Source organism: Candoia aspera, chromosome 2 (genome assembly GCF_035149785.1).
Source record: "Candoia aspera isolate rCanAsp1 chromosome 2, rCanAsp1.hap2, whole genome shotgun sequence".
NCBI classification, from domain to species: domain Eukaryota; kingdom Metazoa; phylum Chordata; class Lepidosauria; order Squamata; family Boidae; genus Candoia; species Candoia aspera.
In genome coordinates, this window is record NC_086154.1 from 157,344,681 (window position 1) to 157,370,027 (window position 25,347).

The window sequence follows — 25,347 nt, forward strand, 5'->3', positions numbered from 1 at the left end:
CGTCGCGGTTGAGCCCCCTTTTGAACATTTCCAGCAGGGTGGTCTCGGACCAGTCGCTGACCTTCCCCGCGAGGGCTTTGAACTCGAGGGCGTAGTCTGGGACAGTGCGTGTGCCCTGTTTAAGTCTTTGGAGTGCGCTCTTTGCCCTCACTTTGGCTAGTGGGTCTTCGAAGTAGCTTCTCATCTCCTTGATGAAGGCGGGGAAGTTGGCGAGGGCGGGGGAGCTGGACTCGTACAGTTGGACGTACCAGTCCGCCGCCCGGTCTTGTAATTTGATCGCCACGGCAGCGATTTTGTCCGCTTCGGAGTCGTAGGAGTGTCCGTGCCTCCCCATGAACTCCCTGGCGTTCGTGATAAAGAACGACAGTTTCGCGGGGTTCCCATCAAAGATGGGGAAGTCCTTTGGGGCCCGGGCGTTTTGTGCGGCCCTTCCTCTCGCTTCCCGGCCTGTGGTGTCGTCCGCCTGGGCCGTCTGTTGACCTTCATTTGGCCCGTGGGGGTTCGGCGCTTCGCTCGGGGTGCGGACCTGTGCGGGGACGTCGTTGGGCGGCGCGGGGGGCATGAGCGACTGAAGCATGGTCCGGAGTTCCTCCAGTTGGGTCTGCATGGCCGCGAGACCAGCTCGTGCTTCCCCGTCCACGATCCGCGCCGCTGCTGGGGCCGGTTCTGTCGGTGTGTCGGTGGGGGTGGGTTGCCGGTGGGGTTCAGTCTCTCTCGGCCGTTGGTCTGCTTCCTCCGCCGTCTGCTGGGTGTCTCCATCGTCCTCCTCCGTGCTTACCGCCGTTGAGCTGTCGCTCCATGCCCGTTGCTGGGGTGCCATGTGGGACGTGGGGTTCTCCGCTGGTTTCGGAAGGTATGTTGCTCCCTCCCGTGGTCGGGTAGCCTCCGTCGCCATCTCCCCTTGGGGTTGGAGCTGAGGCTCGGGTTGGGTCGGGTGGGCGTCCATGGCTCCGGGAGTCCGCGGTGCCTCTGGCCTTGGTCGGTCCTCCTCTGCTTCTTGCCGTGCAGCTCGCCCTCCTTGTCCGCGTCGCGCCGGCCTCATCTTCCTGGTCTTCTCGCCGTCTACTCCTCCCGCGGCTCGTTGTCGTCCGGTGGGGCTCGGCGAGGCTGAGTTTATGACTCTCAGCTTTATGTCATGCGCTGCCTACCTCTGAATAATTCTCAGACACTGGTTCTGTGGAACAGGCTCTGATTTATTCACAGTGTAGGTACAGTATAGGAAAAAAGCTGAGAGTGACAGGAGCGCGCCGGTGCGGGGTTTAAATACCCCGCGCCGGTCAGCGCCCCCTCAATCGCGGTTACGTCACCCCCCTTTGTCCAACACGTTGTCCTGCCGGTAGGTGAGGGGTTGCGAGGCCCCGCTGGCGTTCCGGGATCGCCCATCATCGGTTTCTCTATTCCTCCGGTGATTGCTGTCAGCTGGGCGATCTCCGTTGCGTTAGCGCTAACAGCTTGGGTGTGCCTCGCGATCCGTTTAGCCATTGTTTCTTGTCCTTCAGTCTTTGTGAGTTGATGGCTACTTATCTTGAGCCCCTTCCCCTGTTTCCTTGCTATTGTCATGTGTGCCATTGCGCTGATGTCTTCAGCTCAACGGCACTCATGACATAGTCACAGAAGCTGGCTAGGTGATTTTGGGTCTGTCACTTTCTCTCAACCCTAGACAGGGAATTTAAAACATCTACCTACCAACCCAGTGTGGTAGGTTACTGTAGAAGACTGCAGAGATAACTTTGATAAAGAAATGCAAGCATTATTAGATGAAATGTTAAGAAAAGTAAACAATAACTCCATCCTGGGAAAGGAAGGAATGTGTGAAAGAGACTAAAAAGAACCCTGCCTTGATTCTGTATGATCTAAGAGGGGGCAGAGAAAAATTCCTGCAGGCTTTCAAGTTTCTGTTATTATATCTTTAAACAATAAATTAGTATTCCTATAATCCTTGGTGTCTGTTTCCTGACCTGGCCTACCTCAGAGGGCTGACAATTATACTCCATAACCTTCAAAAAGAGGCCTTCATTCTGCTGTGGATTGATTTGGGTTAATTAACAACAATATATATATTATATTAATATATTAACAACAATATATTGTTTATTGTAAATCTCGATTCCCTGACAATCTTCTCATAATGGAACATTATTGATGTACAGGTGATAATCATAATATAAGTAATATGATGTAAATAATTATACCACTTTTTTGTACAGGGTCTTAGTGGATGTTCTTGCACAGTAGAACATGTCACACAAAATGAATCATCCTATAATCAAAAATATGAGCACAACAAAATCTACACTGAACATGAAAGGGGGATGACATAAACGAACTGAAACTTTTGCCTGCACAGTGCTGGATACAACATCTATATACTACTAAAACTCTCCTGTTTGTCTGTTTGTAATCATCAGCTGGGCAAAACAGTGCATCAAAGGGCAACAATTTTTGAACCAAGGTACCTCAAATAGGCTAACTTAAAAAATGTGTCCAAAATCCGGGACCCATTACTCCCATGGGGTTGAAATTTGGCAAAGTTGTGGCCGCTTCAGCACGGCTGCACTGCCATACTCAGTCACAGTCACATGATTTCCAACACTCCCTGCCAGCTTCCCACTAGGAAAGTCAGTGGGGAAGCTGGCAAGAAGTTGGAAGTAATTATCATTAATTAATCACACCTGATTACCAGAACCACTTACTCTTCTCCTGCTTCTACACTCTTAATAATCCAGCAGTAGAAAGCAGAACAATCCTCTTACCTTTGGGGCAGACAAAGGAGCTTTGGGTCAGTTCCTTTTCAACTCCTTCCGGCTAATGGAATTAAGAAGTGGATATAAATCATATGAATGAATGTAATGTCAAAAAATTAGATCTTTATAAATTATCATCGACAATCATTACCCATGGTCATTTGGTTAGGTTACATAATAAAGAAATAATAAGAAACAGGATGTGTGTCATGCGCTGCCTACCTCTGAATAACGTTCAGACGCTGGTTTGCAAATCAGGTTCTGGTTTATTTCAGGGCAGGTACAACGTTGGTAGAAAAAAGCTGAGAGTGACAGGAGCGCGCCGGTGCGGGGTTTAAATACCCCGCGCCGGTCAGCGCCCCCTCGCTCTCGGTCACGTCACCCCCCTTTGTCCCATGCGTTGCCCTGCCATTGGTTGAGGGTTTCCGGGATCGCCCATCCTCAGGTTTCCATTCTTCTGCTGATTGCTTTCAGCTGGGCGATCCCCGTTGTATTGCCGCTGATGGCTTGGGTGGCTCCGTGATTCGTTTAGCTATTGTTTGTTAGCCGTTAGTCGTTGTGGGTTGATGGCTACTTAACTTGTGCCCCTTCACTTATTTCCTTGTCATTGTCATGAGTGCCATTGCGCTGATGACTTTAGCTCAACGGCACTCATGACATACTGCCCCCTTTTCGAATAGTGTTCTCCCTCGGTTTTCTTGGTTTTCCCCGTGGAGCTGTCAAAACGCCACATTTTTTTTTTTTTTTTTTTCAAAGTTCCCGCCGGAGTAGTTGTCGCCCCTCCCTTTGCTCCTCCCTCTACCACGTGCCTTCCCAGGGTGTGTCCATGGTGCGCATGCTCGGGTTCTGACCTGGCGTGCGCATGCTCCAACCACACCCTGTTTGTTTGGCTCAGTTCGGCGAGGCGAGAGGCGTGGCTGGTCGGGTGCTGCTCAGCTCCAGGTAGGGCCCTTCTTTTCTTATTTAGAGTGCGTCGCCTTTGTTGTGTCTCCTGGGCGTTGCCCCCAGGTTGCCCTGTTGACTTGCTTGCCACTCCCCCGCGGCCGGGGGGCGGGGGGAGGGTGCTGGCGATCGTTTGTCACCACCCCGTGGGCCCGGGGCGGGGGGAGTGAGTCCCGGGGGGGGGAAGGTCCACCCAAGTCGCGGCCTTGGGGGGGGCCCTTTCCCTTGGGGCACGGGAGGCGGGGGGGGCCTGCGGGGGGGGGGTTGGTTTTGCTGACCTTGATTGCGGTTTGTCGGGGTATGCCCGGTGAAATGCTCTGGTCAGGTCAGGCGCGTTAACGTTGTGCGCCGCCACCCATTCCGGGTGGGGGAAGTGTTTCCACCTGACCAGATAGTGTAGAGTTCCTCGTTGCTTGCGGGAGTCGAGGATGTCCCTGATCTCGAAGTGGTGTTGCCCGTCGATCATTAGCGGTGCGGGCTGTGGCGTGCTTGGGTGCCATCGGGAGGTGGTTGCCGGTTTTAGGAGGCTGGTATGGAACACCGGGTGGAGTCTCCGGAGGTTGTGTGGCAGGTCCAGGCGTATTGCTACCGGGTTCACTATTTGCGTGACTCGGAACGGCCCGATGTACTTAGGCCCCAGTTTTTTCGAGGGTTGGGTTGACTTTAGGAACTTGGTGGAGAGATAGGCCATATCCCCCGCCTGGAACGTCGGTTGTTGGCGCCGGTGCTTGTCGGCCTGCTCTTTGTAAGCAGCCTGTGCCTCCTTCAGCGCCGCCGTGATTACTGGCCATGCTTCCGCGATCTTCCGTCCCCAGTCGCTGGCGTCCACCTGGGGTTCCGGGGGTTGAGGTAGCTCCGGTATGGGGATGAAGTCGCGCCCCGAGACTACTTCGAACGGGGTTTTCCCCGTGCTCGTGTGGACGGCGTTGTTGTATGCGACTTCGGCGAACGGGAGCAGTTCAGCCCAGTCGTCTTGGTGGTAGTTCGTATATGATCGTATAAATTGCTCTAAGGTGGCATTAAGAACCTCAGTGGCTCCGTCCGTCTGCGGATGCCAAGCCGTAGATAGGGCCTGTTGGGTCCCCGTCAGCTTCAGGAAGGCCCGCCAGAATTTGGAGGTGAACTGTGTGCCCCTGTCGGTCACCACACGTGCGGGACATCCGTGTAGCCTGTACACGTGGATGAGGAAGAGTTTGGCTAGTTGTTGTGAGGATGGGACCGACGTGCAGGGGATGAAGTGGGCCTGCTTTGAGAAGTAGTCCTTCACCACCCAAATGGCCGTTTTCTTCTGGCTGGGTGGGAGGTCCACTATAAAATCCATAGAGATTTCCTCCCATGGGCGGGAGGGTTCTGCCACCCGTTGCAATAGCCCCGCGGGTTTGCCTGGTGCCCGTTTGGCCCTAGCGCACGTTGGGCAGGACGCCACGTAGGTTTTTACGTCTCGCCTGAGCGCGGGCCACCAGAATTGGCGCCGTGTTAGGTGTAGGGTCTTGAGGAACCCAAAGTGTCCCGCTTGCTTGGCGTCGTGTGACCTATGCAAGATCGCCTGGCGTTGCGAGTCCGGGACGTAGATTCTGCCTTCCCCCCATGCCAGGTCTTGCGCCATCGTTACCTTGTCGGGGTTTGCCAGGAACCAGGGGTCGGTTTTGAGGGCGGCGGCGAGGTCCGTGCGCATTCCCCCTGGTAGTTGCGGTTGGCTTCTTTCCGTCGCCGGTTGTCCCGCCGTCGGCTGCGCCGTAGCGTCGAGCTGCCTCCGTGCGCCGCTTCGGGTGGTCACGGCCATCCCCAGTTGCGAGGCGGATAGGACCGTCCCAATGGTGTCTGGGGCGGGCTCTTCGTCTTGGGGCAGCCGGGATAGGGCGTCGGCCAGGAAGTTCTTCTTGCCCGGCATGAACTTCAGCTGGAAGTCAAAGCGGCTGAAGAATTGGGCCCATCGGACCTGTTTTGGGCTAAGGCGTCTAGGCGTTCGTAGGGCCTTGAGGTTCCGGTGGTCCGTCCAGACCTCGAATGGTTGGGTGGCTCCCTCGAGTAGGTGACGCCATGTCTCTAGTGCCGATTTCACCGCGAAGGCTTCTTTCTCCCAGACGTGCCATCGCCTCTCTGTCTCGGAGAACTTCCTTGACAGGTAGGCGCATGGTTTCAGGAGCCCCGTGGAGTCTTTTTGTAGCAGGATGGCTCCCAGGGAGAAGTCTGAGGCGTCGGCTTGGACCACGAACGGCCGTTCTGGGTCCGGGTGCGCGAGGATTGGCTCCGTCGTGAACAGCGCTTTCAGCTTGTCGAATGCGGTCTGGCACGCGGGAGTCCAATTCAGCACTGTGCCTGGGTTCTTGGCGCGTCGGGTGTCCCCCACCCCTTTGGTTTTGAGGAGGTCCGTTAAGGGGAGGGCTATCTCAGCGAACCCCCGGGCGAAGGACCTGTAGAAATTCGCGAATCCCAGGAAGCTCTGTAGTTGCCGTCTGTTGCGGGGCCGCTCCCAGTTTAGCACCGCTTCGACTTTTGCGGGGTCCATTTCGATGCCGTCCCCGGAGATTCGATACCCCAAATAGTCTAGCCGCTCTTTGTGAAACTCGCACTTTGTAGGCTTTGCATAGAGCTGCGCCCTTCTGAGCTTGTCGAGGACTTGCCTGACTAAGGTTACGTGTTCCTCGTGTGTTTTTGTGTAAATGAGGACGTCGTCGATGTAGACCAGGACCCCTTTAAACAGATGTTCATGCAGTACCTCATTGATGAGCTGCATGAACACCCCAGGGGCCCCCGCGAGTCCGAAGGGCAGTACCTTGTACTGGAAGGCGCCTAGGGGGCAGTTAAACGCCGTCTTCCATTCGTCCCCCTCCCTGATTCGGATGCGATAGTACGCCTCGCGAAGGTCCAATTTGGAAAAGACTTTGCCCGTGGACAGGTGGGCGAGCATGTCCTTCACCAGGGGTAAGGGGTATTTGTTGGACAGGGAAGCCGCGTTTAGGCCCCGGTAGTCGGTGCAGAGCCGTAGGGTCCCGTCTTTCTTCTCCCGGAATAAGACGGGGGCTCCGACCGGTGAGCATGCTGGCTCTATGAATCCCCTGTCTAGGTTTTTATCGATGAACTCCCGGAGGGTTGCCATCTCCTTCGGGGTCATCGAATAGATCTTTGGTCTAGGTAGGGGGACGTCGGGCAGTAGGTCGATCCGGCAATCCGTCTTGCGGTGGGGGGGTAGTTGGTCTGCCTCTGCCTCTCCGAAGACCTCGGAGAAGTCGGCGTATTGTTCTGGTAGGTCTGCTGTGGTAGCGGCGTTGTCTTGTGTGGTCGCCTCCGCTCGTCCTACCGTGGGGTTGCTTTTGCCAGCTGGTACTGGTGCTCGATACTCGCCGTCGCCGAATGTGAAGGTGCGGGTCGCCCAGTTGATCCGCGGGTTGTTTTTCGCGAGCCATGGCATCCCCAGGACTGCAATGGGCCGTCCAATGGGCGTGACTACGAACGATGTGCGCTCGGTGTGAGTGCCCATTTGCAGGGTGACCGGCTCGGTTTGTAGCGTGGCTGGTTTCCCTCCCGCTGTAGAGCCGTCCAGCTGGTGGAATGCCAGCGGCGTGGGGAGGGGGAAGCAGCGGAGGTCGAGTTTGGCGACTAGGTCGGGGTGGATGAGGTTTTTTGAGCACCCCGAGTCCACTAGTGCCGCGGCCGTGGTGGCTCCGTTGCCGGCAGAGAGTTGGATTGCTGCCCATATTACGGAGCTTTTGTCGTTTCGTTGAGGTGGTCCGCGTTGCTGTCCCACCGCCTGCCTCGCCACGCGTCTCAGAGCAAGCGGGGAGCATTTCCCGCCGGCTGGTCGGGGTCGGTATTGTCCTCTTCCCCCCAGTAAGCGTCCCAGCCCTCTTCCGGTGTCGCTGTGGCCACGGTCATTCGGCGGTGAGGGGGCGGCCCCGGGTTGGGTGGTTTGGGGCTAATTTTCGGGGCGGGCTTGGGCGCGCTGGTCGGCGGTCGGTTGGCGAAGCAATCCGCCGTCTTGTGCCCTAATTTGCCACACCTCCCGCAGGGCTCCCGGTTGAACTTCTTTTTTGGGTATATGGGGCCGGCCATCCCCCCGTGTGGTGCGGGTACCTTTTTCCCGACATAGTTTGTGTCTTCCGTGGTTGTCATAAGGAAGGTGCGGTGCGCGTGTTCGGCTTTCCCCGCGAGGTGGATCCACCCGTGTAACGTTTCTGGGTCGTCGCGGTAGAGGGCCCATTGGAGAACGTCGCGGTTGAGCCCCCTTTTGAAGATTTCCAGCAGGGTGGTCTCAGACCAGTCGCAGACCTTTCCCGCGAGGGCTTTGAACTCCAGGGCGTAGTCAGGGACCGTGCGTGTGCCCTGTTTAAGTCTCTGGAGTGCGCTTTTCGCCCGTACTTTAGCTAGGGGGTCTTCGAAGTAGTTTTTCATCTCTTTGATGAAAGCAGGGAAGGTGGCGAGGGCGGGGGAGCTGGACTCGTACAGTTGGACGTACCAGTCCGCCGCCCTGTCTTGGAGTTTGATCGCCACGGCGGCGATCTTGTCGGCCTCGGAGTCATAGGAGTGTCCGTGCCTCCCCATGAACTCCCTAGCGTTGGTAACGAAAAACGAGAGTTTTGAGGGGGTCCCATCGAAGAAGATGGGGAAGTCCTTTGGGGCCCGGGCGTTTTGTGCGGCCCCGCCTCTCGCTTCCCGGGGTGTGGTGTCGGCCGCCTGTGCCGTCTGCTGGCTCTCCGCTGGCCCGTGTGGGTTCGGTGCTTCGCTCGGGGTGTGGGCTTGTGCGGGGACGTCGTTGGGTGGCGCGGGGGGCATAAGCGCCTGGAGCATGGTCCGGAGTTCCGTCAGCTGAGCCCGCATGGCCGCGAGTTCAGCTCGTGCCTCCTCGTCCACAGCCCGCGCCGCCGCTGGGGCCGGTTCCGTTGGCGCGTCCTCGGGGGTGGGTTGCCGGTGGGGTTCATCGTCCCTCCGCCGCGGGTCCGCTTCCTCCTCCGTCTGATGGGTGTCTCCGTCGTCCTCCTCCGAGTTGAGCACCGTGGGGCTGTCGCTCCACGCCCGTTGCTGGGGTGCGATGTGGGGCGCGGGGTCCTCCGCTGGTTTCGGAAGTCGTGCTGCTCCCTCCCGCGGTCGGGTTGCCTCCGTCGCCATCTCCCCTTGGGGTTGGAGCTGAGGCTCGGGTCGGGTGGGGTGGGCGTCCATGGCTCCGGGAGTCCGCGGTGCCTCTGGCCTCGGTCGGTCCTCCTCTGTCTCTTGCCGCGCGGCTCGCCCTCCTTGCCCGCGCCGTTCCGGCCTCATCTTGCTGGTCTTCTCGCCGTCTACTCCTCCCGCGGCTCGTTGTCGTCCGGTGGGGCTCGGCGAGGCTGAGTTTATGACTCTCAGCTTTATGTCATGCGCTGCCTACCTCTGAATAACGTTCAGACGCTGGTTTGCAAATCAGGTTCTGGTTTATTTCAGGGCAGGTACAACGTTGGTAGAAAAAAGCTGAGAGTGACAGGAGCGCGCCGGTGCGGGGTTTAAATACCCCGCGCCGGTCAGCGCCCCCTCGCTCTCGGTCACGTCACCCCCCTTTGTCCCATGCGTTGCCCTGCCATTGGTTGAGGGTTTCCGGGATCGCCCATCCTCAGGTTTCCATTCTTCTGCTGATTGCTTTCAGCTGGGCGATCCCCGTTGTATTGCCGCTGATGGCTTGGGTGGCTCCGTGATTCGTTTAGCTATTGTTTGTTAGCCGTTAGTCGTTGTGGGTTGATGGCTACTTAACTTGTGCCCCTTCACTTATTTCCTTGTCATTGTCATGAGTGCCATTGCGCTGATGACTTTAGCTCAACGGCACTCATGACAATGTGCAAATCAGCCAAGATTTGATTCAGATTTGACATCTGAATCTAGCATGATTTGATTCAATACTGATTTAAATTTAAAGGCTTTTTGGTTTGATAAAAGTTCATCCATGGGTGGGATGTGGGATATAATATGAAAGTATCAGAATGGCTGTTGCTGGGTTTTTTTGCTTTTGTATTTCCTTTTTTAGCAGCACGGGTTGAAAATAAGAGGGATAGTTCAACCCTTTAACATGTCAGCTGGATGACTTCAAGGTTTCATGCAATAGTTTGTTTAAATATTTTCTTTGCAGGGATGAGGAACTGAGAGCCCCCGCAGTTATCCAGCAAAGGGCCTATACAAAAGCTGTGCTAAGGCAATGTCCTACAATAACTTAAAAATAAGATCTTTCAAAAATTGTTTAAAATGTAAGGTCTTCATAAAGATCTCTCTCCCTCCCTCCCTCTCTCTCATTTATATAGCCGCCCATCTCAATATATGACTGGGCAGCTCACAAATAGTTAAAAACAATATAAAAACAGCAAAACAATACAAGATTGAAGAATCTACTATGCTTTCATCACTTGTTTTTCTCAGCTAGCAGCTTTGGCATGACTCATTTGAAAGGTTAGTCTCTTATGAAAATGACACTGTGGAATGGAAATCTCAGGGTCTCCAAAACCAAGACTTCACACGCATACTCTGTTATGGATGCAGGGTGCCAAATTACAGGTCTGATCTCTCTTTCATTAGACTGGAACTTTGAAAAAATATCCAGGAAGTTTGTCTGGTAAAATTATTTACTGGAAAGATTTGGGGATTGTAACTGCTTATTAAGTGAAAGTGACTCACATTCAATTAGCAATCAGTTACCTTGAAGGCAGCACAATACTCAAGGTGAGGTCTGACCAAAGCAGAATAAAGTGAAACTCTAACCAAGCACAAACGCAAAATCTGAATGTAAGTTAGAAAAAAATCCTAATGGTAAAAGCAGTTCAACAGTGGAACTGGTTACCCAGGGAGGTGGTTCAATCTCTTAACACTCCTTTACTGTTGGGATTCTTTATTTTAGATTCCTGCACTGGAAAAGTGGTTGAACTCAGTAGCCTAAATAGATCCCTCCATTCCTATGATTCTGTAATACAGTATATAAAGAAATAGTCCTTATTTTATGCAATACAGGTAGTCCTTGTTTAGTGACTGCCTCGCTTAGCGAATGTTTGCAGTTATGATGGTGATGAAGAAGTAACTTTAGGACCAATCCTTGCATTTATGACCTTTGCAGCTCTGCAAAGCAAAGGAAACCTGCAGGAAGATCATAAGCACAGTTACAGTTTTACTTAGCCACTGCTTCATTTAACGACCAAGTTGCCAGTCCTAAGTGTTGTCGCTGAATGAGGACTACTTGTAGTCTCAAAGCCAGCACCTTTACTCAGATCGTTCTGAGTAGAAGCCAGAAATAGAGAAATAAAACAGTGGATTTTTTTTTTTAAAACGGAGTGATTTGGCAGAATGAAAAGGGAATAAAAAGAGGGAATGAAGCAGCTGTTTAGTCTAGCAGAGGCTAAAGGACAGGCAAATACATCGAGAATTAAAGAAGAAGCATAAAGCGGTATGGATTAGAGCAGTGTTTCTTAAAGTGTGGGCCTCTCAGGGGTCCACAAAATCAAAATTATTTGCCAGCCTATGTTGAAAAATAATACAATATTAAAACCCCATCAATCGTGGGAAGAGGTAATGGCAGCAAATGCATCAATTTTAATTTTTAGTATGGTAAATATTGATAAATATAACCCATACAAACAAAAGCTCTTTTGCGGTCCTCCATAATTTTTAAAAGGGGTCCTGAGGGAAAAAAGTGTAAGAAACACTAAATAAAAGTTCACAATGAATCAGTGAAAACAAACAACAACAACATAATTTCTCTCTCTAAGGCAACCTATATAAACAAATTATACCAGAAAAGCAAGATACAAACAGCAGAGCAGCATGTCCTTCACACAGAGTTCGCACAGCTGATAAAACTTCTGAAGCAACCCTTTCAAAAGATTTGTACAACCCTATTGGACAGAAAATGAATACACTCAGTGTGCATATTTGTAATTATTAATTCATTCACGTTGTTGGTGCAAAAAGCTATCAAATAATTCTCTCACAAAAAATGTACTGAATAAATGGCAGCAACATGACAGCACATAAATTTCAAGAGATTTATTTGCAATATGTCCATATGATCTTTAAGGATTAGCAATACATTAAGTATATATAATTGGATCACTGAAAAGAAATAAACCTGACATTTCTCAAATGACAGGGGTATGCAACTTCCATTGATCAGTGGGTCACATGAAATGTGGAAGGCCCCCAAGGAAACTAAGGCCTTATTTAGAAAATAAGTTAAGAGGGGAAATGGAGGCCTTAAGCTTAAGGTTCTGCAAGAGTTAAGGCATCCTTCTTGCCTTTTAGAATGCCAAAAAATACCTGCCATGCAAAAAAAAAGAGGCAGAATTCTTTGATACCACCCATTCTTGTTTGTTGTTTATTCGTTTAGTCGCTTCCGACTCTTCATGACTTCATGGACCAGCCCACGCCAGAGCTTCCTGTCGGTCGTCAACACCCCCAGCTCCCCCAGGGACGAGTCCGTCACCTCTAGAATATCATCCATTCATCTTGCCCTTGGTCAGCCCCTCTTCCTTTTGCCCTCCACTCTCCCTAGCATCAGCATCTTCTCCAGGGTGTCCTGTCTTCTCATTATGTGGCCAAAGTATTTCAGTTTTGTCTTTAATATCATTCCCTCAAGTGAGCAGTCTGGCTTTATTTCCTGGAGGATGGACTGGCTTGATCTTCTTGCAGTCCAAGGCACTCTCAGAATTTTCCTCCACCACCCATTCTTAGGTGCCACAAAAAGATGCTGGCAGGCCACATGTTTGCACCGCATTGTAAGAGAATACCATACAAATTAATTATTGGAGTAAGATGAATGCACTCTTTGCAGGGCCATTTAGAAAATCAAAATAATTTTTGTTGTTGTTTAGTTCCAATCTATGTCTGCACAGTTTAATGTTTCTGTTAAGTCTCTGCAGTGCTTTGGATCTGAAAGCAAAACGATGCTTCAGAGTAGATGGTGGTTGCAACTCCCTAAACCAAATGGGTCTTTTCCTGGCATCTGCAAAAACAGAGCCATACAATCCTGGGAAAAGAGGCAGCTGCTTGACGGAGTTGCAGATGCTGTGCTCTTGCCCACGTGGGTTAGGGCTACAATTAAAGACTATAATAGTGTCAATGAACAGTAGCTATTTCTATAATTTCCCTAACCTGAACGGCGTACAATTTGATCCTGTCTGTTGCCTCCCTTCATGGCAGGTGTGCAGATTCCCTATATAAATGAGGTAAGGTACTGTGACTGTTAAACACATAATACAAGAATGTAAGACTAGAGCCTACGATGGGAACTTTGCTGATTTCCTGATGGCAACTGATGCTGCAAAAGACTGTATTTGTAATCTCAATGTTTGTTTTTAGTTATAAATTTTTATATACTGTACCTTTTTATATTCCCATTTTTTAATATAATATATTTGTAATATGTATGATGTGCTGCCATACGATAAATAAATAAATAAATAAATAATGTTGCTTTCCTTCATTAAAACGAGGCAGAATAAAAATTACATGTAAAAAAAAAAATCAGACTTGCGGAAGAAAAAAAAGCATCCAGTTCTCCTGGTGTGGCCAGTGTTGCACAAGGAAAACATAAGCTACTATTGCATAAAGGAGCCACCATCAGATTGGAGGCTACAAGTGAATCATTTCATAAGCTATTATGAGAGGGATCATCATTTTCTCTTTAGTGATACTTTTAGAGTACCTTTTCAAGGCAAGTCTTTCAAGTTTACCTCCACTAGCAAGGTCCTGATCAAGGTGTCCTTTCACCCCACATCCAGGCCCCCTGATGTTCCATTCCCACAAGCTGCACTCGTTTGCGGAGCTTCAGCAGTAACAGAGAAGACCACATCACCTGAAAGCAAAAAACCAGAAGAAAGGAAGTACAATTTCTTCTGTGCTGTAAATTCTTCCTTGAAGGGCAAGGAGGTGCAGCCCTGTATCTGGAGGGCTCTAACATCTGGGATGCTAATGTGCATCTACAGAAGGCACAGAAGCAGCCTTCATAAGGTCATCCTCCCCTGCTGCTGGTTTGGTCCATCTTTCTTGGAGCTCCCCTTTACAGCTGTGCCGTACAAACACAGGCTGGGCCAAGTAGAACTTTTTGTTTGCTCCTCACTTAATTTGGTGCAGGGAGAAAGGCTTTTTGCCTAGGCTTTGCTGCCATCTAGCAGTCAGTGCAGGTGTGGTATCTTAAGCAGGAGAAGGCAACTAATCATGGTGGCAAAACAGCAGTAATGGGAAAGTAGCTGGAAAGAAGCTTTAAGCTGTGTGGCTAAGGAATGGGGAAGGCAGCCCTTGGAGCTTTACCAGGTTGCATGCCCAGAGTCCTGGGGTTGAGAATTCATGCTTCAGGAGCAAGTCCCTCAAGATCACAACAGTGCAGCAAGACGAGGAGGAGGTAGGGAATGAACTGCACTGCTCTGAGGTGGACCTTACTCAGAATTATCCTCATCTAATTCCTAAGAGATTTTCTTACCAAATATTTCCACAGTTTGATTTATCACAGATGTTGTTTGCTGATAAAAGTTCATTATTGTGGAAGAGTCTATAAAACACTGTTGCACAAACAATCTTGTAAGAGTTTTGTCAAATTTAAAATAAATTGCATTTGCAAACTGGAGGCTAATATTTACATTATTTCCAAACAAGTAGCAGCAGCTGAAATTGGTTGAACTGACAGTCCATTATCTGGTTTTCAAACATCCTACCATATTTCAAGGAAACCAAAATGGAAGGAAAAGATGGATCCTGGTTGGCAAGCTGCCCTTTACAGTGGTGTAAAGGTAGTTAGCATGTCGAACTAGCCCTGGAGAGACCATTCAAGCCCCACTTAGCTATGAGTCTCACTAGGTGACTTGGGCTTAACTACAGTATCTCTCAGTCTAACCTACTTCACAGTCTGTTGTGAGAATAAAATTGGAGGGGAAAACATGTGTGCAGCATCTCAGTCATGACACCAAGCAGCATCTGATTTGCTTTCAGAGAACTCTAGAATTCTTTGAAATAGAGTTTGAAAATTACCAAAAAAAAACCCTCCCCACCAAAAACACCCACAAAAAAAGCCACTACATTTGAGTTCTGAATTAGTTGTTTTTCCATAAATACTACATATAAAAATCATACAAGAGAAAGTCACTGGATTTTTTTTTCATTCTCTTTAGGGTGATGCAAGTCTACCTATACAACATTTGAGGTTTATCTCACCAAAGCATAAAGCTTGAATGGATTCATCAATGGAATCTCTTTTAGTCTTCCGTGCTTCAGATTTGTGTTACTCAGACACCACCAAGGGAAAACCCTTTCAGAAAACAAGTATCACTTCAGTAATGTGTAACCTGTCTTCATTTAAGAAGGAAGGGGGGGGAGGATTTACCAAGTTTTTCAGTGATGATATTCCAAATGTAGGTCTTCCTCTCATTGCCACACACAGAGTCTTCATCATCACCCACAGGTGATATAAGCTGGGCCTGAAAATCCAGGGACCGTGCTAGAGAGGCAGTGACCTAAAAACAGGAGAAAACAGAATGTTAACGAAGACTTAACTCCCATTCCCCATATATTGTAGTACAGAGCCCCACAAATGAAACACACATTAGATCTAATGACATTTTTATTGTAATGAATCTAAAATGATAGAATATTTCCCGGATCCTGACTTAGTAAGAAATTGCATTCTTGTCTTACATTCCATTTGTACAGATTTTGAAAAAAAAGGGAAAATTTAATTTAAGATTCTGTAGATTTCTTTGAAATCTCTACGAACAATAAAATGTTACCAATTCCTATATGAGGAATTATTTATTCATAATTATAGAAAGCCTTTCACATTATGCATCTAGCAGATCTTAAGTTAAACATATGATAATATTTAATTGAAACTCTTGGCCTGGAAAATAAGGTAAAAACAAAAAAACTGCCAGGCAAAACCGATAATTTGTGGAATTAATGGTACAAGAAAGGTGCCTTGTGGCAAATCAAGAAGACAATATTTCAGTTTCATTTTATTAACCATGAAGTTATTGAACATGTTCATGGTCTGTACTTCGCATACAATTTACATCCAACCACTTACACAAGTGTGCATTGAGAATAAATCAAAATACGATTAAAAAAATCTAATTCAGGTTGCAGTCTTACACTGCTTACTAGGAGATACCCACTCTGTGGAACTAACAGCTTAGAACTAACAATAGGGTTCTGCAATGCTTTGGATTCCATTCATCCTTCACTCTGGCCTCACTTTTTAACCTGCATCAACACCTAATGGCTGAGTTCCCAAGGATTGGGGGCTTGTGATCAATGTCCCTATATATAAAAAAGGGGGAAAGGATGATCCTGCTAATTACAGACCAATCAGCCTCCTCAACACAATCAGCACACTTTATGCAAGACATCTACAGTGGAAATTCCAGGATTGACTGGAACAAGGAAGTACACCTGCAGAGGAGCAAGCCGGCTTTAGGGAAGGCCAATCTACCATTGATCAATTCCCAGTACTCCAACATCTCATTGAAAAATACTCCTCCCACAACACAACCTCCCTTTATGCCACCTTCATAGACTTCAAAGCAGCTTTTGATTTCATATCCCGAGCCAAACTATGGGAAAAACTGGAGGCCTCCTCAATTGACCAATGTTTACTTTATTTAATAGGTATGCTTCATGAAGGGGCCTCACTCAAAGTAAGATGTAACCCCAGTGTCATCTCACTAGTGCCACTGGAACTGAGAAGCATCAAGTCAGGCTATATATTGGCCCCTCTCCTATTCAAATTCTGTATCAGCTCCATGGTGGGCCATCTCCACAAAGCAAATTTTCACGCCCAAAAACTTGCTGGAAGACATATCTTTGTTCTTCTCTATGCAGATGATGCACCAATACTTTCAAGAACACCTATTGGCTTAAAAGAGCACTGACAGCACTAACACAGTACTCCAAGGAAGAAGAACTGAATTATCAGAAAACTAAAATCATAGCATTTGCCAAAAGGCCCACAGATGGCCACAAGATTGAGCATGGTTAAAATTGGGGTAAGAGGTTGATTTTTTTAAAAAAAAATCCTCAAGACAAGAGGTGGCCATTGTATACCTGCAGCACTTAAATTATCTGATACCAAGCCAATAGCACAACTTCTTTATGGTGCCCAGCTGGGCCCCTTCTCCAATTTTATACCATTAGAGGTTGTTCAATCCAAATTTCTAAGATCGGCCTTTCAAGTCCCAAAATGTGTCTCTAATGCCACCCAGAGACTAGAGACAGGCCTCATGAAAATGGGGGCTAGAGTGTAGGTGACTATATTCAACTATTGGCTCAGATTATTTACTTATTTTATTTTATTTTATTTTATTTATCCAATTTGTCCTCCTCCCATCAGGGGACTCTGGGCGGTTTACAATAATTAATTAAAACAACAATCACACAATAAATAAAATATACAGTATAAAATTACAGTAATAAATAATATAAATAAGAGTAAAAAATAAAAACTCCAAGTGGCTAAAGAATCGAAAGAATTATCCTTTTTTTCCCCTTGGCCTTGCCCCATTAACAATGAGGGATGACTTTCAGCCCACATGGAAACAGGCAGTGGCAACTAAGATCTCATCCCTGGGCTTCTCTCCAGGTCTTCTACTCAGCATGGAATATGATCAGGCCAAAGCACTCATTAAACAGCGTGTAGCAGACACAGAGTGCCAATTGGACCTAGCCAGGTCCCCAGACTTTATTGCCAGTGAATCCAGCAGGTACCCTGCTTCCCCTGTGACACGCTTAAGTAAACTCGAGGTACCTAACCATCAGAGGGCCTTTACTCTGGCACGATGTCATGCCCTCCCCTCAGCTGTCCTTGAAGGCCTATACAGGAAGATTCCTTACCCAGAGAGACGATGCCCGTGACTCTCGTCACATGGAAACAACAGAGCACGTGCTCCTCCAGTGCCTGTATTACAGAGACATCCATACTAGCCTCATCTTACCGTTACGGTATAAATACCCAGGGCGCACAGGACAATTTTACACCTCCCTGCTGCTGTCAGATATCAACCCTGCTACAACATATAATGTCACCAGGTTCTGTGCAGCAGCACTTAAATTCCTCAGAAGATGATCGGTGCCATAAACTAGCCTTAATTCATCATATTACAGTGCTCTTTAATCTGACAGATGTGGTCTGTCACATACTAACCTTTATGCTTTCCTACACCCATTTAATGCTCCTACCCCTCCTTTTAGGTTTCTTTTAGACTTTATATATATATTAGCTTTTTATATTATATTTTTAGACTTTAATGTATTTTTTATGCTTTTAACTGACTGTACCCCCCTTCCTTATGCTGCTCTTTGACCATAATAAAAACTTGATTTAATTTCATTCAGACATAATGCTTTGAAATGCAAATGTAGCACCTGTCTATAACTCATTAAAGCAGCCATATCTGTTTCTAAGATGATTGCGAGGAGGTTTTCATATGCAACTTTGGAAAATGGTATGGTTTCTTTAATGAATCATGAACAGGAACTGCATTTGTGCAGTTGCATGTTCCAGAACACCTTTTCCAAAATTGAATCCAAAGCTCTCATAGATATGTACAGAATTGCAATGTCATACAATTAAAGGGACATATTGCTTTACAATATTTTAAACAGAGCATTAAATCAACTGTTTTATCACTCTAGTTCCTCTAATTAAGGAACTCTGGAAATCATAGCAGAGGCTGGAGGGGAGGAGCTGGGTGCTTTGGGTACAACAGTTCCCGGGAGTCCAGGGAAGTTCTGTAAGTTAAACTGATCCAGTATGTTATAGTTATTCTGTTTATTTCAATAAAATATATACTTTTTCTATTTCTGGCCATATAGCTGAAATCTGGGAGAGAAATAATGAGCAAGATTCTATTCCAGGAACAAAGGACACATCGATGGTCCTCTAGATGTGATAAGATTCCATCACCCACGAACCCAGCCAGAACGGCGATAGCTGTAGTCCATAGCCCTTGAAGGGGTGCAGCTTTCCCATCTGATCCATCCTAACAGTTTCAGCCAGCAAGGAGAACAAAGCGGTAGTGTGAGAATGTCCCTGGATGCATCTGTCCAGATAGTTAAAAATAACAGCTTTAAGGAGGAAGTCTTCCCCTCTAACGATGGAGTATGGCAGTGTCAGATCCACAAAGAATGGCTGGAAGGCTATCAGGGATGCAGGCTCTGAGATGCCAAACCCAGTCTCCTTGGCCACACAGAAGGCATTGGCTTTCCACTCCAAGATTGTATCAGGGACAATGTAGGTGAGGTCAGCGTGGCCAGTTGAACTAGTAAGTGAAAGGAAAAAGATACCTTTTTAATTTGTGGCCACAGGACTGAGAACAATGACTTTTTCTATTCATGGCCATATTTTTCATGCTTTTGAGAGAAGGAATGACACTTTGCTTTTAACTTTCCTCTCTGGAGCAGGAGACATTTTCATTTTGTGCTTCCTGCTCCATGGCCTTTCTGCTTGCTTGGAGCAAAACAGAAGCCATTGTTCCCTTTAGCTAAAAGAAATTGGGAATAAAAGGAGCTAGATGCATATCAGCAACAGTGATCCTTGGAACTGCAACACTGCAATCCTACTTTAGGGCTGCAGAGGAAGAAACATGAACCTGTGCAGAGATTGACAAAAAGGGCCCAGAGAAAGTCTTCTATGCTTTACATAAAACAGCAGATTTTTCCAGATTATGATACGAATCCAAAGACTAAGATTACCTCCAAAAGCAACATACTCTTAACTTGGTAAATGAGAGACATGCAGATTGTTTGGTTTGGTTTCTAACCCTTTCAAATGGCTTTTTACCATTTCAAAGTGATTGAATGTTTTAGGCAAAAATTAAAAATGACTCACATGTTAGCTGGAAGAATTGCCACTGCTGTGGGAAGCTATGTGCCAGTGGCATCACTTAGAGAACTCCGTCAGGAAAGGAAGTAGAACCTCGCTCTGGGCTATGGGCTTGAGGCCTCTTGCCAACCCTCTCCCCCAGCCTGCCAACTTCTCCTTAGCAACTTGCTTCAGCCCTGGTTTCTGTCCCCGTTCCCATATCCTCTAGTCCCTTTGCTCCTACAACTGAGAGGTTGAAAAACAGCTAGAAAATAGGGGAAAGGGAGCTACAGAAGAGGAGATGAGTAGATGTGGATCTTTCTGACACCATTACTTCACTGTGGTTCTGCACTGTGCTAAAGAGGCTGAGGGAAAGGGAAGAAGGGGGTGATAGAGAATGCAGCTCTGGTCTCACCCACTGCTGGCATATTATCCCCCATGCCCCAAAATGGTTATGCAGAAGTGAATGCTCCTCATGATATGAAACTATCCCAAGAAAGTAGCAAGTAGACATTAATTGTGCTCTGCAGAATCTGCAGGTATCAACTTCTTCTAAAAAGGCATGATTGTTAGCAGCTCACTTGAGAGGAATAATGTCCCAAATCCAAGTTTATGGCATCAACTTTCAAATAGTTTCAACAATAACATGATCTTCAATTACATCTCCAGGACTTGGTGGTGGAGGAGGAACAGGTTCTAAAAAAAAGAGAAAAATGTATTAAATTATGTGGATTTGTAAAATGGCAGGAAACAGCTCCTCTCTATGGTGTAATTATTTGTTCTGTGGGGAAACACTTCTTTTTTCTTGATTGCCTTCCTACTCCTAACCCATTTGGACTGCCAGTCAACGCTCTGTAATCCAACAGATGAGGAAGATATTGTTTGGCATAATGGCCACTGGCTGCCTGGAAGGAAGTTGCAAGGGAGGGAGTGACACAGGGCTGCCACTCTCTTCATAGACAAAGCCTTGTTTATTTATAGTCTCACTGAGCAATGAGCAGGTATAGATGGAGTTAATCAAAATAACAGAATAATAGAATCATGGGGCTGGAAGGGACCTTGGAGGTCTTCTAGTCCAACCCCCTGCCCAAGGCAGGAGTCCTCATACCATCTCAAACAAATGGTTGTCCAATCTTTTCTTGAAAACCTCCAGCAATGGAGCACCCACAGCTCTGGGAGGCCAGCTGTTCCACTGCTTAATAGTTCTCACTGTCAGGAAATTCCTCCTTATTTCCAGGTTGGATCTCCCTCTGAAGAGCTTTCACCCATTGCTTCTTGTCCTACCCTCAGGTGCTATGGAGAATAGATTGATGCCCTCTTCCCTGTGGCAGCCCTTCAAGTATTGGAAGACTGCTATCATGTCTCCCCTCAGTCTTCTCTTCAATAAGCTAAACATACCTAGTTCCTTTAGTTGTTCTTCATAGGATTTAGCCTCCAGACCACTTATCATCTTTGTTGCTCTTCAAGATCAATAGGTTGTTACTGGTGCAAGACCACAATACTTTCTTATGAATCATACAATCAATGACTATATGTAAGGTTTGGAAGAGACCACAGAGATCATTGAGTATAACCCCTCCCAGTGCAGGAATCCACTCCTACAGTCCTCAGCAAGTGGCCATTCAGCCTCTGTTTAAATACCTGGATTTGATAGTTGGAGAAATTTCCTGATAGTAAGACCTGTCAACCAGCAGAACAGGTTGCCTTGTAAAGTGGCATGTTCACCGAAGGTCTTCAAACAGAGGTTATACAGCCATCTGTCCAAAATGCTTTAACAGATCCAAGCAGGGGGTTGGACTAAATTACCTCTGAGGTCAATTCCAACTCTATGATTCTGCCACTGGCATGCTAACTATTACTCTGCTCAAATCAGGATCTAATCTAATCTACTCTATTTTATGTATTACAATTATACCCTATCTTTCCTCTAAGAAGTCTAAGGCAGCTTATATACTTTACTTTACCTTCACCAGAATAACCTGGTAAGGTTGGTTAGGCTGAGAGAAAGTGACTGGCACTAAGTCAAACAGGGGGGCTGGGACCTGTATTTTCCCAGCCCCAATCCAACACTTTAATCACAGTCCATCACCACACTGGCTCTATCTTCAAATCAGCAACAGCATTAGTTGGTTCTATGAGGCAGAAGTAATCAAGAGTAGTAATTTTGTTAGCCAAAGTCATCTCTGAATTTCAGAAATCAAAAGGTACTAATAAGAACATCAGGAATCAGCAATAAATAAATAAATCTAAAGATACTTGGGGAAATGATTTCTAAGCTACAAAAGTCCTGGAGGAACAGCTCATGGTTCCCATGGTGTTTAAGAAATCTGGAGTTTCGTGAGAGAAGGCAGTCCAATGTATGGTTAGCCTGGAATTAATTATTACTGTTATTATTCAGATTTAAAGAAAACTTCATTAAATTGCTACCCGAAATATACCAACAAACTAGCCTGACTGTGTTCTGTGGCACTAACTGCTAGGTAAGGAAGTCTATAAATGTAGCTTAAATGTTGGTTTCTCTTACTACACTCAAATTAAAACTTTGAGCCAACTTTCCCATTACAGTATTAGAGAGGAATCAAGGCATCTGATATTTTTCTCTCCCTGTGACAATTCTCTTCCGTGCCCATATAATACAGCAGTACTCTTCTTTTCCCTGACTGCTGCTGCTGTAGTCTTGTTTTCCCCCTCTTCTGCAGGACTGTAGTTCCTTGTAGCCTCAATTTACCTGCAAAGGAAGGACCAGCTGTAGTTGCAGGGAAGCGTCCAACTGTTTCAAGAGAAACTGAAGATGGAAAGCGTGTGCTTGAACATAAAACTGGTTGTTGTATCCGAGAATTGGTTACAAACTTTATACCTGAATTCTTCAAAATAAAGAAAGATATGAAGGGTGCTCTTATACAGTACTATTATCATAATTAGACTCCTTCTCTCCCACTTTTTACCTTTACAGTATTAACTCCTCTGAGGTGGCTTCCAATATCAGTACCATAAAACTATCAAAAAAGTTCAATAAAAACAAATAGAAACCTTATGGCCATTGTCTAAAAATTCATTAGTAACATTAAAAAACTTGTTAATTAACATCAGCAACCCATATGCAGCTATGTATAAAAACGGTCACATAACATATAAGAAAAGTAATAAAAACATGTAATCATTAATAGTTTACAGTAACAGCAAAAGATGTGGTAAGCCAAATAAATTAAAATACCATATCAGCCTTTTAAAAATGCCTGGTCTACCAGAATGAAAAATTATTGTTAACCACAGGGAGTTTGTGTTCCATGAAATTGCTAGTAGCATTACAAAGTTAGAGTTTATTGCAAAGAGGTTTTTGTGGGAAAAGATTAGGAAGAGAGGAGGTTTTCCAGGGGATTAAAAAGGAAAAACAAAAAAGAAGAGATCAAGTGGAAGAGGGGAAAGAGAAGTTTAAAGTACAGCAAGAAGAGGTTTAGGATGCCTTTGGGGGGGTGGGGATAGGAGGAAGATAAAAGGTGAGCATGACAAAAAAATTGGGAAGAAGGGATTGATGATGACGGAGGAGAAAGAGGGCAACCCTCACCTTTGTTCTAACATGAATCCAGGCCACTGACCATTTTTCAAAGGCAGAAGTATGTAATGTGCCCAGCCTATCAGGAAGCAACCTCCTTCCCTTCATCTTTTCCAACTGTATGTCAAAAGTAGAATTTTCTGACTGGTGCTGGCTCAAACAGTACCGCCTGTTTCCCCTGCTGTTCATTTTAGGCAAACACCTCCCATCAATTGGCTATGGTGCACTGTTGCAGAAATGCTCTCTCCCCTGTTTTCACTGATCACTGTCTTTCAAGATATCCCCCCCCACACAAGTTCACTGTGGTATGGTGAAAGGCTGGGTTTTTCTTTATAGGAAATAATAAGAGCTGAAGAGGGCCCTTGGTGTAGACCAGCTCCTGAATTCAGGACACCCTCCAGTTAGCATGGGGGTTATATCCACATGGCAGCAGCAGCCTCTCTTTCTTGTTGTTCCATTAATATAAGGTTTTTACAGAAGAGCCTTAAAGCATGGCAACTGGCATACCAGTTGCAATTCTGACAGCCAGATTATGTGTTTCCTGAAGATGCTGAGTCATTTTCAAGGGCAGCCAATGAACAATATAAGCAATTCATCTGAGCATGGAGTACTGAAGCAACTATCCCCATTTAAAAATGGTTGCAGCCTGCAAACCAGCCAAAGCTTGTAACAGACAGTTCTCACCTCTGAGACTACTACAAGTGACAAATGTACCTGCTGTTTCAGAGGGAATGGCACAATCTGCATACCCATTGATTAGACATGAGAGCCACCTATCCCCTAGCGTTCCCTCTTGTCATTATTCACTTCACTTTATCAGACCTACCTAGATGCCCTTAAGAGGAGAGGTACTCTCAAAGTTAGAATTCCTCCCTAGTACAAGGTAATTTTCACACATATAATACTATCTTTAATTGCTCTTAATTCTTTACTGAAGAATTAGTGCCTTAGTATCCATAGCCTACTGACCCCAGTACTTCTGTAACTCATGTGATTAAATCGTACAATACTCCTATATATGAATCACCTGATGCTCTTTGTTCTAAAGATACCCATTTCTTTCTTTTTACAGAAATGTGTTCTACTGTCTTGCTTTGTAATCAAAACTATTTAGATCATGTAACTGTTTTTACTTTTATGTATCCATAGAATATTGCTATGAATAATTTCATCTAAAAATCCCCTTTTGACAATGGAGAATATTAAAGATTTATTTTCTATCATTGCTAAAAAAAGAAAAGGGGGAAACTTACTCTTATAAGTTCATAGGCATCTGGGCCATAATTGATGGCAGCAGGAACATAAAACAAGCCATTATAAAAAATGTTGTGTCATGAGTGCCCTTGAGCTAAAGTCATCAGCGCAAGGGCACACATGACAAGGGCAAGGAGATAGGTGAAGGGGCGCAAGATAAGCAACCATTAACACCAACGACTAAACGGCCAACAAACAATAACTAAGCAGATCACGGAGCACACCCAAGCCATCAGCGCCAATACCACGGAGATCGCCCAGCGATAGCAATCAGCAGAGGAATGGAGAACCGGACGATGGGCGATCCCGGCACCCCTCACCCACCGGCAGGGCAACGTATTGGACAAAGGGGGGTGACGTGACCGCGAGTGAGGGGGCGCTGACCGGCGCGGGGTATTTGAACCCCGCACCGGCGCGCTCCTGCCACTCTCAGCTTTTTTCTTTCCAGCTGTACCGCACCTTGAATAAATCAGAGCCTGATCCACGAACCAGTGTCTGAGCGTTATTCAGAGGCAGGCAGCGCATGACATAAAGCTGAGAGTCATAAACTCAGCCTCGCCGAGCCCCACCGGACGACAACGAGCCGCGGGAGGAGTAGACGGCGAGAAGACCAGCAAGATGAGGCCGGAACGGCGCGGGCAAGGAGGGCGAGCCGCGCGGCAAGAGGCAGAGGAGGACCGACCGAGGCCAGAGGCACCGCGGACTCCCGGAGCCATGGACGCCCACCCAACCCGACCCGAGCCTCAGCTCCAACCCCAAGGGGAGATGGCGACGGAGGCAACCCGACCGCGGGAGGGAGCAGCACGACTTCCGAAACCAGCGGAGGACCCCGCGCCCCACATCGCACCCCAGCAACGGGCGTGGAGCGACAGCCCCACGGCGCTCGACACGGAGGAGGACGACGGAGACACCCATCAGACGGCGGAGGAAGCGGACCCGCGGCAGAGGGACGATGAACCCCGCCGGCAACCCACCCCCGAGGACGCGCCAACGGAACCGGCCCCAGCGGCGGCGCGGGCTGTGGACGAGGAGGCACGAGCTGAACTCGCGGCCATGCGGGCTCAGCTGAC

At 47.3% G+C, this 25,347-nt stretch overlaps 1 long non-coding RNA gene and 1 pseudogene across 1 annotated transcript; both read right to left on the minus strand.

Moving 5' to 3' along the window:
• LOC134490147 (alpha-1-macroglobulin-like) overlaps positions 1-17,597 on the minus strand; it is a 34,007-nt pseudogene extending 16,410 nt beyond the window's left edge.
• Positions 17,598-18,638: 1,041 nt separating this feature from the next.
• Positions 18,639-24,353, minus strand: LOC134491063 (uncharacterized). Its single transcript, XR_010067276.1, has 4 exons — positions 24,277-24,353; positions 22,199-22,334; positions 20,052-20,166; positions 18,639-18,928 (listed from the first exon to the last, which is right to left on the minus strand). It is a non-coding gene; the product is annotated as an uncharacterized LOC134491063 (long non-coding RNA).
• Positions 24,354-25,347: the final 994 nt, after the last annotated feature.